We start from the raw sequence: 13,250 nt of genomic DNA, 5'->3' as shown, positions 1-13,250 counted from the left end.
AAGTGGAGTCAGGAGAGGGAGAAGGGTGAGGCCATGAGGGAAAGCAGGGAGGGGGAGGGATGAACAGAAGGCTGACTAAGTGGTATCTCTGTCCCTGCCTGGCCTCCCTGTAGGAATGTGTGTTAAAGTCCCAGAGCTAATGCTATCAACATAATCATCCTTTAACCACCCACTGTGACACCAGTCTGCTACAGTCTAGAGGTCGCTAGGCTAACATTATGGCTAATTAGTTAGCTGTGACACCAGTCTGCTACAGCTAGGTCTTATGGATACACATGGGCTCCCGAGTGGGGCAGTGGTCTATAGCACTGCATCTCAGTGCTAGAGGTGACACTACAGACCCTGGTTCGATTCCAGGCTGAATCACAACCGGCCGTGATTGGGAGTCCCATAGGGTTGGGCCGGGGTAGGCAGTCATCGTAAATAAGAATTTGTTCTTAACATTTATTTAACTAGAAAAGCCAGTTAAATAAAACAGGAAGTAAGACATTAATACTCTGACCTTCTACTGTGAGAGACATTGGCTAGCAGTCTGCTACAGTCTAGAGGTTGCTAGGCTAACACAAGCTTAGCTTCATGCTAAATAGCTAGCTACCCTATATGTATCCAGCTAGCTGCTAATACAGAGAAAGACAGGGCAAAAGTCTGCTAACTATATACTAACCACCCACTAATACACCAGTCTGATACAGTCTAGTTGCTAGGCAAACGTTACAGGTTAATTAGCTAGCTAGCCTCTGCAAATATAGCTATGAACACACACACAGACAGAGAGAGACAGAGACAGAGAGAGCTTTACACTCCCCACTTGCTGAGAGAGACATGGTCTGGCGAACACAGGGGTTGATTAGTCAGACAGCTTAATAGAAATATTTAGATAGGCAGGGTTAAAACATTGAATGAAATAAATCCAAAGATTGTGTCATTACATAAAAATACATTCATATTGAAAATGTATTTCTATCATTTTAATTGCTACCACAAGAAGAGAGAGAGAAGTTGACTACCTTTGAATTTTAACTACCCCGATACCACAGTTTCAAGTAGTCCCCTCCCACTTCTACCCCCATCTCAACTGTTTGATGCGTGTGTTTGTTGACACTCACGGGGAGAGTTCCATTGTAGGGGTCATTATCCTGAGGTGGAATTACGACCGCACTTCAAGCCGCTAATACTAAACCAAAATTATGCAAAATACTATCCCTCCCCCCATTGAGTTCCATGGTACAAGTCATTAAACAGAAATGAAATTACGACTGCACTTCAAGCCGCTAATCCTAAACCCAAATTACTGTATGCACACTACTACCCCCCCCCCCCCTCTTTTTTTGGAAGATGGGCTTGGTGGAGGCGTTGCCATGGTTTCCTTTGAAGTCCTCCAATTTTGGCTTCAAATAAAATGTGAGGGGCAGCAGAGAGGGAGAGAAAGGGAAAGAGGAGGGCGGGAGAGAGAGAGGGGGTAGAATGAGATACAGTACAGAACGAGAGAGAGAGGTAGGTAGAGAAAGAGTGAGCTTGCACAAGGCAAGGAGGGAGGAGAACAAGGCCGTTTCCTGTCGTTGTGTTACGACACAGAGGGAGACATAGGTCAGGTGAGGGATTACCAAACAGTCACTGTAAAAGTACTGTGAATAAAACATGGCCATAGGAACACACTAAAGCATCTGATGTCATCTGTAGGTTCATAACATGGAGAGGAGATGCAGAGGGCTGCCCTGGAAAGCGCACGTATACAAAATAGCCTTTGTCCTCATGTGCATATATACAGTTGAAGTCGGAAGTTTACATACACCTTAGCCAAATACATTTAAACTCAGTTTTTCACAATTCCTGACATTTAATCCTAGTAAAAGTTCCCTGTTTTATGTCAGTTAGGATCACAACTTAATTTTAAGAATGTGAAATGTCAGAATAATAGCAGAGAAGATGATTTATTTAAGCTTTTATTTCTTTCATCACATTCCCAGTGGGTCAGAAGTTTACATACACTCAATTAGTATTTGGTAGCATTGCCTTTAAATTGTTTAACTTGGGTCAAACGTTCCAGGTAGCCTTCCACAAGCTTCCCACAATAAGTTGGGTGAATTTTGGCCCATTCCTCCTGACAGAGCTGTTGTAACCGAGTCAGGTTTGTAGTAGGCCTCCTTGCTCGCACACGCTTTTTCAGTTCTGCCCGCAAATTTTCTATGGGATTGAAGTCAGGGCTTGTGATGGCCACTACAATACCTTGACTTTGGTTGTCCTTAAGCCATATTGCCACAACTTGAGGTATGCTTGGGGTCATTGTCCATTTGGAAGACCCATTTGCGACCAAGCTTTAACTTCCTGACTGATGTCTTGAGATGTTGCTTTAATATATCCACATAATTTTCCTCTTCATGAAGTGCACCAGTCCCTCCTGCAGCAAAGCACCTACAAAACATGATGCTGCCACCCCCGTGCTTCACGGTTGAGATGGTGTTCTTCGGCTTGCAAGCTTCCCCCTTTTCCTCCAAACATAACGATGGTCATTATGGCCAAACAGTTCTATTTTTGTTTCATCAGACCAGAGGACATTTCTCCAAAAAGTACAATCTTTGTCCCCATGTGCAGTTGCAAACCGTAGACTGGCTTTTTTAATGGCGGTTTTGGAGCAGTGGCTTCTTCCTTGCTGAGCGATATAGGACTTGTTTTACTGTGGATATAGATACTTCTGTACCCGTTTCCTCCAGCCTCTTCACAAGGTCCTTTGCTGTTGCTCTGGGATTGATTTGCTATTTTCGCATCAAAGTACATTCATCTCTAGGAGACAGAACGCGTCTCCTTCCTGAGCGGTATGACGTCTGCGTGGTCCGATGGTGTTTATACTTGCATACTATTGTTTGTACAGATGAACGTGGTACCTTCAGGCATTTGGAAATTGCTCCCAATGATGAACCAGACTTGTGAAGGTCTACAATTATTTTTCTGTGGTCTTGGCTGATTTCTTTTGATTTCCCATGATGTCAAGGAAAGAGGCGCTGAGTTTGAAGGTATGCCTTGAAATACATCCACAGGTACACCTCCAATTGACTCAAATTATGTCAATTAGCATATCAGAAGCTTCTAAAGCCATGACATCATTCTATAGAATTTTCCAAGATGTTTAAATGCACAGTCAACTTAGTGTATGTAAACTTCTGACCCACCGCAATTGTGACACAGTCAATTGTTGGAAAAATTGTTGGAAAAGTAGATGTCCTAACCGCCTTGCCAAAACTATAGTTCGTTAACAAGAAATGTGTGGAGTAGTTGAAAAACAAGTTTTCATGACTCCAACCTAAGTGTATGTAAACTTCCAACTTCAACTGTATGGAAAATGTCCCCACAAGGGAGAATTTTCCTTGTTTTACAATCCTTGTGGGGACTTTAGAACACACACACAAGATCTCTCAATACCAGTATACAAGGGAATAGTCACTACAGTCAATAGGTCTAGTGAGAGAAAGATGAACAGAGAGAGTGTGTGTGTGTAACGTGCTATGGTTGTGTGTGCGTAGTTCCCCTCCCTCTGACCCCGACCGTCAGAGACTATTAAATGTGTTGCCCTCAACACAATTGCAACAAGTCATCCATACCCACGTGACACTCTTTCCACTTCACCTAAAAACAGACGCTCTCTGGGACCAGGGCAGAAACTATCCACACACACACATACGCGATGCAAAGAGTTAAACGATATCAGAGAGAGTCAGGCAAACTGAATTTAAGATGTTGTAATGGTTGCCATGTTGGCACCTGATAGAGCCATAGGACATTTTTGAGTTTCTCTCCATAATGATTAAAGTTAAGGTGGGAAAAGGGTCAACTGATCCTAGATCAGCCATATTAGTAATGTGGACTGATGAAGTCATTCTTAGATCATTGTCTAAGGCCAGTTTTTCTCCATAACGGTACAAGTTAAGAATGGCTGTGGATCAGCTTAACAGATGCTAAGCACATATGGATAGAGATAGATGACATGGATCTGAAGCAGATCAATAACTCGATTGCTCATTCCATAATCACTTCATTGACTCCACATTTGAATACTAACACAGCCCTTAGCAACGATCACCCGGGCAATGCACAGCCTGATCGATTACTGTGATGACGCGAGTGTGAATATCGCTGAGTTAGTGTGACTGCCCCCAAGCATCCTTGTGTGTGAGCGTGCGTGTGTGCGTGACGGGAGACTGCATGTGTGTATAATTTTAAACAATAACCTGTCTACTTCACTACAGATCCAGTAATGCTTTCCCCTCCATATAAGGCTTTCTGACCTGGCGTGTTGAACTCTGTACAACTCTGACTCTTTTGTTGTGACATTCTTTGTCAGTCGGGGGATGCAAAGTGCAAGCCAGGCCACTCTATTGAATAGTGGCTTTAGTACAGTGGCTGATACATGATACAATAACACAGCAATCAGCTAGCTACATACCAGCCGTAGTGAGGTACTAATACAATCACTAAGTTGGCCCGTCTCGTTGTATAGTTGCTGAGTACAGTGGCGTCTGAGATGAATGAGTTAATGGATCACGGGTCTGTAGTGAGGTAAAACAGGTTTTTATTTCAATTTGCACCTGTAATACACTGTTACCTAACATGCACAAATACACTACTGCCTAGCAAAACTGTATCATATCGTACAGCAGCTAACGGATTCAACAGGAGAAGAGTAAAATACTCCTCAAAAGAACTGGCCATGTTTCTTGTCAATTGCCAGCACTCTCTTGAAAAAGAGTTTCAAATCTCAACATACTTCCTGGTTAAACAAAGGTAAAGTACTCCCATTGCCTGTGAGGATACAGTAGCCCACCTATCAGTGTGTCTGCAAAAAAACATGAGCTTTCAGGGCCAGAGTTGAGAGTTCTAGGGTGTTCTAGTCAAAAGTACTAAACTATACAGAATTAGCCCTGGTAAAAATGTAGCACACTAAATAGGGAGTAATAGGGTAAAATGTGTACAACTCTAAAGAAACAGATCAGTTACGGAACACAATAAATACCACAGAGAGCACTTCTGGAATTCTCATCAGAGACATTCTTATTTTAACAGACTGTGCCTAAGACCACAACTCACAGGTTAAACATTCTCTCTGCTACTGCTAAGTTCTGCAGGGGTACAACAGAGTGGTCTGTTTACAAACCAATCTACTCAACAATGCACAAAGTTTGGTTAGATACAAGTAGATGATGTAGCCTATGATATTATGCAGTGTATTTACCTGACTCACTGTTGAGAGAAATTAGGGGTGTGTGAAATGCTAAAATGTGGTGTCCTAATACAAGATTACTAGAGTATGCAAAATAGTTACAGATAGAAAGAGCAAGAGGGAGAGCGAGAGAGCATCAGTAGGCAGTCTGATAGGAACATTGCTGATGGATGAGAAAAAAAAGAAAAAAAAAGACTGTCCAACTGACCTCACCTGATCTCCATCCCAGAAATATTGGATCACACACACACGTTTTTCCTATCCTCGTGGGGACCTAAAATGTATTTCCATTCAAAATCCAATTTTCCCTATCCCCTAACCCTAATCTTAACAAGTAAACCTAGCGCAAACCTAAACGTAACTCCTAACCCTTAACCTAACCTCCAACTTTAAAATAGCTGTTGTCCTCATGGGGGCGTGGGAAATGTCCCCACAAGAGAGAATTGTCCATGTTTTACTATCCTTGTGGAGACTTTTGGGGGATTTTAGGTTCCCACGAGGATAGAAGAACAAGAACACACACACACTCACTCTAATTCCCTCTTTTCTGTCCGTATCAGTGTGTTGATTGGCTTCTTTAGAACTGTAGTAGGCCTAACAACACTATAAAACACACAAGCTGTCTATATCTGAACTGCCATCTTTCCTCAGTCACAGGCTGCAATGAGTTTGCATTAGAACTGGCTTGGTATTTTACTCTACTGCTAAATGAACTTGCATAAAATATCACAAATAAGACAGAATGACTGCCACTCAACTAGGGTTGCAAAGGGTCAGAAAGTGTTCGGTGAATTTATGAAAAATTTCCATGGGAAGTTAAGCCCAGGATTTTTGCTCAAAACTCATTAAAAAAAAAGTTTGCTTATAACACTGAACCTTGTTTGTGGGATACACATACACAAGGCAATTCTAGATATTGTGGCATATTTTGGTTAAACTATCCCCAATTCAATGGAATTGCAACCCTCTGAATGCACAGTGCATTCTTCCATCACACGTACAGCTGATTCTCAAGATCTTGCACACTAATGAGATGCTATTGAGCCCACACTACTACACTGTCTGAGCCAAGGACTACATGCTTTCTGGTAAGTTTTGATTACAATACTGGGTGGGGTGATTTTATATGACATACATCATTTTGTTAACTAGTAAATAGTAGCCTACAGCAAAGTGTGTTTAAATAGTTTCTAACTTGTTAACAATTTCTGCAAGTTAGTTTTTGCTAACATGCGGGTTTTAGCTGGCTTGAGCCTGCTAACTGAGGAGTGTTAATTCACCTGTTCACATACATGTTTAATTTTAAAACATGTATCTTACTAAGGAGTTATTTAATCTAACTGCTTAACTATTTATCTGTACATGGAATTGTATTTTTATTTTATTTTTACTCATTGTTTTCCTAATCTTTACAGGAAAATGCCACGGGCACTATCTGATGTGTGGAGACATTTCACTGCAGCTAATGTAGAAGGAAAATCTGTGTACATTTGCAAATACTGTGCCAAATCATATGTGAAGAACGCAACAAAGATGTAGAATCATCTGGCCAAGTGCATAAAGTTCCCTCAGGTTGCTTGTTGTGAGCCACTGACAAAAGTCCCTCTTCTTCTATTCGAGGTGAAAAGTATGAATCAGACACCTTACCAATAGCAACAGCTCAAGGTTTTTTGACGCAATGGAGGAACATAGTCAGAGAAATGCTGATGAATGTATTGCTCGAGCTGTGTATGCAACTGGTTTACCTCTGATGCTCACAGGCAGTGTATAGGAAGAGATTTCTGAATATTCTTCCCCCAGCATACACCCCTCCAACCAGACATGCTTTATCTACTCATTTGCTGGATGCAGAGTTCAACATAGTTCAAGTGAAGGTCAAGCAAATCATAGAGAAAGCAGAGTGTATTGCAATCATCTCTGATGGGTGGTCGAATGTTCGTGGGCAAGGAATAATTAACTACATCATCTCCACCCCTCAACCAGTATTCTACAAGAGCACAGACACAAGGGACAACAGACACACTGGTCTCTATATTGCAGATGAGCTGAAGGCAGTCATCAATGACCGTGGACCACAGAAGGTATTTTCACTGGTGACAGACAACGCTGCGAACACGAAGGCTGCTTGGTCTAAAGTGGAGTCCTACCCTCACATCACACCCATTGGCTGTGCTGCTCATGCATTGAATCTGCTCCTCAAGGACATCATGGCACTGAAAACAATGGAGATTTCCTTGGCTCTCTACAGGAGAGCCAAGGAAATGGTTAGGTATATGAAGGGTCATCAAGTTATAGCAGCAATCTACCTCACCGAGCAAAGTGAGAAGAATAATAGCACCACATTGAAGCTGCCCAGCAGCACCCGTTGGGGTGGTGTTTTCATCATGTTTGACAGTCTCCTGAAGGTGAAGGAGTCTCTCCAAGAAATGGCCATATTAGTCCACCGATATGGACAGCCCCATCAAGAGGATGCTCCTTGATTATGTATTTTGGGAGACAGTGGTAAGTCGCCTGAAACCTATAGAAGTAGCCATTGCACGGATTGAGGGAGACAATGCCATCCTGTCTGATGTTCAGACTCTGCTTGCAGATGTAAGAGAATACATCTGTACTGCCCTGCCCACTTCACTGTTGCTCCAAGCAGAAGAAACTGCAGTTCTGAAACACATCAAAACGCATTTAGACCTCTGCCTGAAGCCCATACACACCACAGCGTACATGTTGGACCCCAAGTATGCTGACAAGAGCATCCTGTCTGCTGCAGAGATCAACAAGGCCTATGGTGTCATCACTACCGTGTCTCGCCACCTTGGCCTGGATGAGGGCAAGGTTCTTGGCAGTCTGGCGAAGTACACTTCTAAGCAAGGGCTTTGGGATGGAGATACAATATGGCAGTTGTGCCAACATATCTCATCAGCCACCTGGTAAAAGGGACTTTGTGGATCTGAGGCTCTTTCCCCCGTTGCCTCCATCATCCTCCAAATCCAACCAACATCAGCCACCTCAGCGCGCTACTGGTCCTTGTTTGGGAACACGCACACAAAAGCAAGCAACAGGCTGACCAATACAAGGGTTGAAAAATTGGTGGACATCCGGGCAAATTTGAGGCTTTTTCAACAAGGTTAGAAAGTGACAGTGGAGATGAGGCCTCAGAGTCTGATGTTCAAGAGGTGGACATTGAGAAGGTCCAGGGAGAAGACATGGAAGCCTGATAACCAAAGCTTTAGTTTCTAGACTGTCTTCCTATCATCTCACAGATGTATGTTGAAAAAGTTTTGGGGAGATGCGACGGATCACTGGGGATCATTCCATATTCCTTTTCTTTTGTTGTTCAGTGAAATCATCCCATGTGAAGTTCAATTCATAACTAAATAATATTATTTTTATTTCTATTGGAAGGATTTAATCATTTGCAATTATGTTTACTTATGATAATGTAGAAGGTTTCTGTCTCCATATGATATGGTAAATATATTCAATGCAAAAAACATCTACATTTAAATGGTATTATTATTAATTTGCATATTTTTCCATTAATTCCAATATATTCCCATGGAAAGTTTCCAACTCTGAATATTCCCCAAAATGTGCAACACTACACCCAACACTACTAAGTTGTTTTCAACTTACAGTAGCTGGGAAACCCAGTCACCAGAACATGGGCCTCTTGACCATATGTGCACCCTGTGCTAACATGTACCCCCTACTGAAAATGCATTGACTTCCACCCCCTTGTAAATGCATTGACTATGAACTTCAGAGTACAATACCTGAGCTGATCCACATAATACTACATTTTACTATAGAATACTACAGTACTTACTATAGAGTTCTGTAGTAAATTACAGTATACTTTACTACACACTGTAGTATCACTCAATCATATGTAGTATAGTATAGAATGTTATAGTATACTGTAGAATACTGAACGAAATACTACAGAAATGTCCGAAAAAAAACTCTACAGTTCGCAAAAATAATGTCACTTATAGTAAATACTACAGTATTTCATTTGCATATGCCCTTCCCATTCCCCTCCCTCATATCCCAATTTGTGGCACCCATAAGTAAGAAACCTACATGCCAAGTATAGAACATATATTGTGTTCTATACAGTTTATAGAAAAAAAGCAATTGCTCTGAACTCTCCATTCATAACCCAGTCCCACCTACCTTCAGGTTATGGAAAATGTACTATTTTCGTAATTCTTTAGGTTTCCTCAAGGTGAAAGCCCCAACTTTATTGTCAAAGACAACACACACAACAACAAAAAACACTACAGAATACCACATTCTGCAAAATCGCTACAGTAATTTATATAATATATACACTACTCTTTTTTTACTACAGTATTTGTACTATAGTAAACTGTAAATACTACAGTATATGTAGTCCACAAAAACACTACATAGTGAATACTACAGTAAAGTCAGCAAAAACAGGGGCAGTTCCTCTTGCTGCTCCGTATGCAAGTACCATGGTGTTGTAGTGGATGCGCGCTTCGACTGGAAACCAGTAGAATGTGCAGAGGATCGCGGTGACATTGGAGAACTTGGGAAGGTTGAACACCGGGCTACAGTGTTCTGGATAAGTTGCAGGGGTTTGATGGCACAAGCCAGCCAACAGTGAGTTGCAGTAGTCCAGACGGGAGATGACAAGTGCCTGGATTAGGAACTGTGCCGCTTCCTGTGTGAGCGAGACACTGCTTTGATTTTTGCAGAGAACGACAGGGTGTTGTCCAGTGTCATGCCAAGGTTCCTTGCACTCAGGGAGGGGGACACTGGAGTTGTCAACCGTGATGGAGAGGTCTTGGAGGGCAGGCCTTCCCCGGGTGAAAGAACAGCTCCGTCTTGTTGAGGTCAAGCTTGAGCTGGTGGGCCGACATCCAAGCTGAGATATCTGCCAGGCACGCAGAGATGCGTGTCGCCACCTGGGTGTCAGAAGGGGGGGAAGGAGAAAAGTAGTTGAGTGTCATCGGAATAGCAATGACAGGAGAGACCATGTGAGGATATGACAGAGCTGAGTGACTTGGTTTATACAGAGAAGAGGACCTCACTAGAACCGAGATCTGGGGGACACCAGTAGTGAGAGTACGTGGTGCAGACACAGATCCTCTCCACAACACCTGGTAGGACTGGCTTGCCAGGTAGGATGCAATCAAAAAGTGTGCAGAGCCTGAGACACCCAGCCCTGAGAAGGTGCAGAGGAAGATTTGATGGTTCATGGTGTCGAATGCAACGGATTGATCTATGGGGGATGAGAACAGAAGAGAGAGTCAGCTTTGGCAGTGTGGAGAGCCTCCGTGACACAGAGAAGAGCAGTCTAGGTTGAGTGACCCGTCTTGAAGCCTGACTGGTTAGGGTCAAGAAGATTGTTCTGAGAGAAATAGCGAGAGAGTTGCTCAGAGACAGGTTTTGGAAAACAAAGAAGAGATACCGGTCTGTCATTTTCAATATCAGAGTGGTGTGTTGGTTTCTTGAGGAGGGGAGCGACTCTGGCAATTCTAAAGTCAGAGGGGATGAGTTGATGAGGGAAGTGAGGAATGGGAGGTCTCCAGAGATGGTCTGGAGAAGGGAGGAGGGGATGGGTTCGAGCGGGAAAGTTGTCGGGCTGCCGGACCTCACTAGTTGCAGAATTTCATCTAGAGAGAGAGGGGAGATATATGTCAAGGCGTAGGATAGTTCTGAGTGAGTGGGACCAGTGGACTCAATAGGCTGAGTGAATGAGGAGTGGATGTCGTCAACTTATTTGACAAAGTCGTCGGCAAAGAGGGGGTGGAGGCTTAAGAAGGTGGAAGAGAGATTCCTAGGGTTAGAGGCAGAAGCTTGAAATTTAGAGTGATATAAAGTGGCTTTACAGGGAATACAGCGGAAGATAAAGTAGAGAGGGAGTGAAAGGATGATAGGTTCTCTGGAAGAGCGTTTCCAATTCACAATCCAACAACAAAAACCCTAGTCATAGCACACCTGAAAAGGGAAGCTATCTATAATAATAAACTTTTGTCATAGCTTTCGAATAGGACCAAGAGTTTTACCTGACCAGGTCATGAGATCTGGGGCCTGGAGTTTTTCATTAAAAGACATGAATTTTGCCACACCATTTTTGAACCTGTTGTTCCACCTCTGCTGAGGTGTCGGACTAGACGATAGTTGCTATCCCTTTGAGCGCTGCGATTGGTTTCCCAAAATTCTGGGGTAGGGCTTAGCAAAGGGTCAATTGTTTAATAACTGTCTTCAACTGTTACAAGGCTAATACTGTAACCAAATATAACCTAGTGAGTACAAGCCATTGAAATAAGCCTTTTCAACATCTTTTGAAACAAAAAGGCATATTTTCAACATCTTGTGCTCATAGTGAAGGATATCCTCTAACAATTCAGATCTTTGAGTCCCAGTTCAAGCGCTCTCTCTGCAGGTTTACAAAATGTCTACCAATTTAATGAGATAATATCAAGCCGTTTTGAAGCCCTTTCACTCACACAAATGACATTATCATGAACCTATAACTACAAAAATCAGGCGTCCTTTCACACTTAATAAGCTTTATCTCCCTAATCTCTTGAAAAGGTTATTCAAGCTGTGCCACAGGAGAAGCCACCAGCAAAACAGTGGTTAAATGTTACAAAGCACTAGTTAGTCTACACAACAATAAAAACATTAATAGAACAAGAAGGTACCCACAAAAACAACATTCTACAACAGAATGTTTGACACATTGTGAAACTTTATTTGGACAGCATGAGATAACAGCAGCAGTGGCCGGTCTGGTAAAGGTTGTTGACAGTCAGTCAGGCTCTACCGAGAATAATCTGTTACACTAAACCCTTGAACCAAGCTGGTGATACACTACTAGTGTAGCCTATGCCCCTACTGGCACCTACTCCCCGAACGAGTACCTGTGCTTGAATAATTATTCAGGGAATACTAATCTAGTCTGTTCTAGACTTCAACCATGGCCACTTGTTTTGGACAGGCGTGCGGGCAGGACCGCAGGCTGTCAAATCCACTGTACTGTAGTAGCCTAAACGAAAGTCAATATCTTAGGATATAGGCCTATATAACGTCAATACTTGTTACCACGCACAATAATACATCAATTCAGAAAGAAATAATCTGAACAGTTCCGTGTCATGAGCTGTAACGGTAAAATAACAATCAATTCAATAGGGAAACAGAACATGTCTGCCAATCAAATTATACTCGGTTTCGGATTCCGATCTGCTTTTTGAAATTCAGTGCATGATGAATCGGCCACAAATGTTAACATTTTCTCACGGATAAATACTTACAGCGCTACTGATACAAGGCAGACAATCTGAATGACACACCCATGCTTACGAATGCATGTCGACAAACGTGCTATTTCACTATTGTTGCTAATTTACCGTTAGACCATTGCTACACCGTCTGCTACCACAAGCAAAGCGGATTTTAAATCACCAGGTTTTAGCCTACCTGCCTGTGCGCCGCTTCAAGTTCTCTTTTCTTATTTTTTATTTTTCACTCCGTCTTTTTCAGCCCTGTCTGCATTTCCACGGGTCCATAACAGTGGTGGCACAGCCGCCCAATTGACTGCTGATGGGAGAAACAGGGGGGAATGGATGGAGGAGAAGAGTGTAGGAAGAAGCCTGTGAAATCAGGAAATCTGGGTCCCCAGCTCGTGCGCCGCATGTGTGGCGTTACCAAGGCAGCGTCGACTCAGCCTGTACTGCGAGCTGCATCAGATTCCAGAGACCTGTTAGTGCGCATGCGTGTCACTGAAAACCAAGATGAGCGGAGACTTGACTGACCGATCGACCCCTTGTTAATAGCCTCGAGCGAGTTAACAGAGATGAGCAAGCGCTCCCTGCTTCTCTCGCGGTTACGTTTTACTGTACCGCGAGGGGCAATAAATATGTTTGTGTTACTCCCTTCCTCTTTAGGCCTATTTACGAGGAATGTAAAGCAAGCCGAATGCTCAAACTACAGCAGGGGAAGGCAACCCTGTTCCTAGAGTACTGCAGGATTTTGTTCAAACTAGGCACGACACCTGACCAAC

General features: G+C 42.9%; 1 protein-coding gene across 4 annotated transcripts in view; it reads right to left on the bottom strand.

Annotated features, from left to right (window-relative positions):
• The window catches only part of LOC139534275 (actin-binding protein WASF3), a 58,960-nt gene extending 46,015 nt beyond the window's left edge, over window positions 1-12,945 (bottom strand). For 2 of the 4 annotated variants that reach the window (XM_071333303.1, XM_071333305.1), the window contains exon 1: window positions 12,668-12,945. The gene's annotated coding sequence lies outside the window, so the exon portion shown is untranslated. The remainder of the gene's footprint in view (window positions 1-12,667) is intronic. The other 2 variants (XM_071333304.1, XM_071333306.1) reach the window with 2 other exon arrangements.
• Window positions 12,946-13,250: the final 305 nt, after the last annotated feature.

The sequence above is a fragment of the Salvelinus alpinus genome, chromosome 11 (assembly GCF_045679555.1).
Source record: "Salvelinus alpinus chromosome 11, SLU_Salpinus.1, whole genome shotgun sequence".
In the NCBI taxonomy this organism is placed as follows: Eukaryota; Metazoa; Chordata; class Actinopteri; order Salmoniformes; family Salmonidae; genus Salvelinus; species Salvelinus alpinus.
The sequence above is the reverse complement of the archived record's forward strand: the minus strand, read 5'-3'. Positions and strand labels throughout refer to the sequence as shown.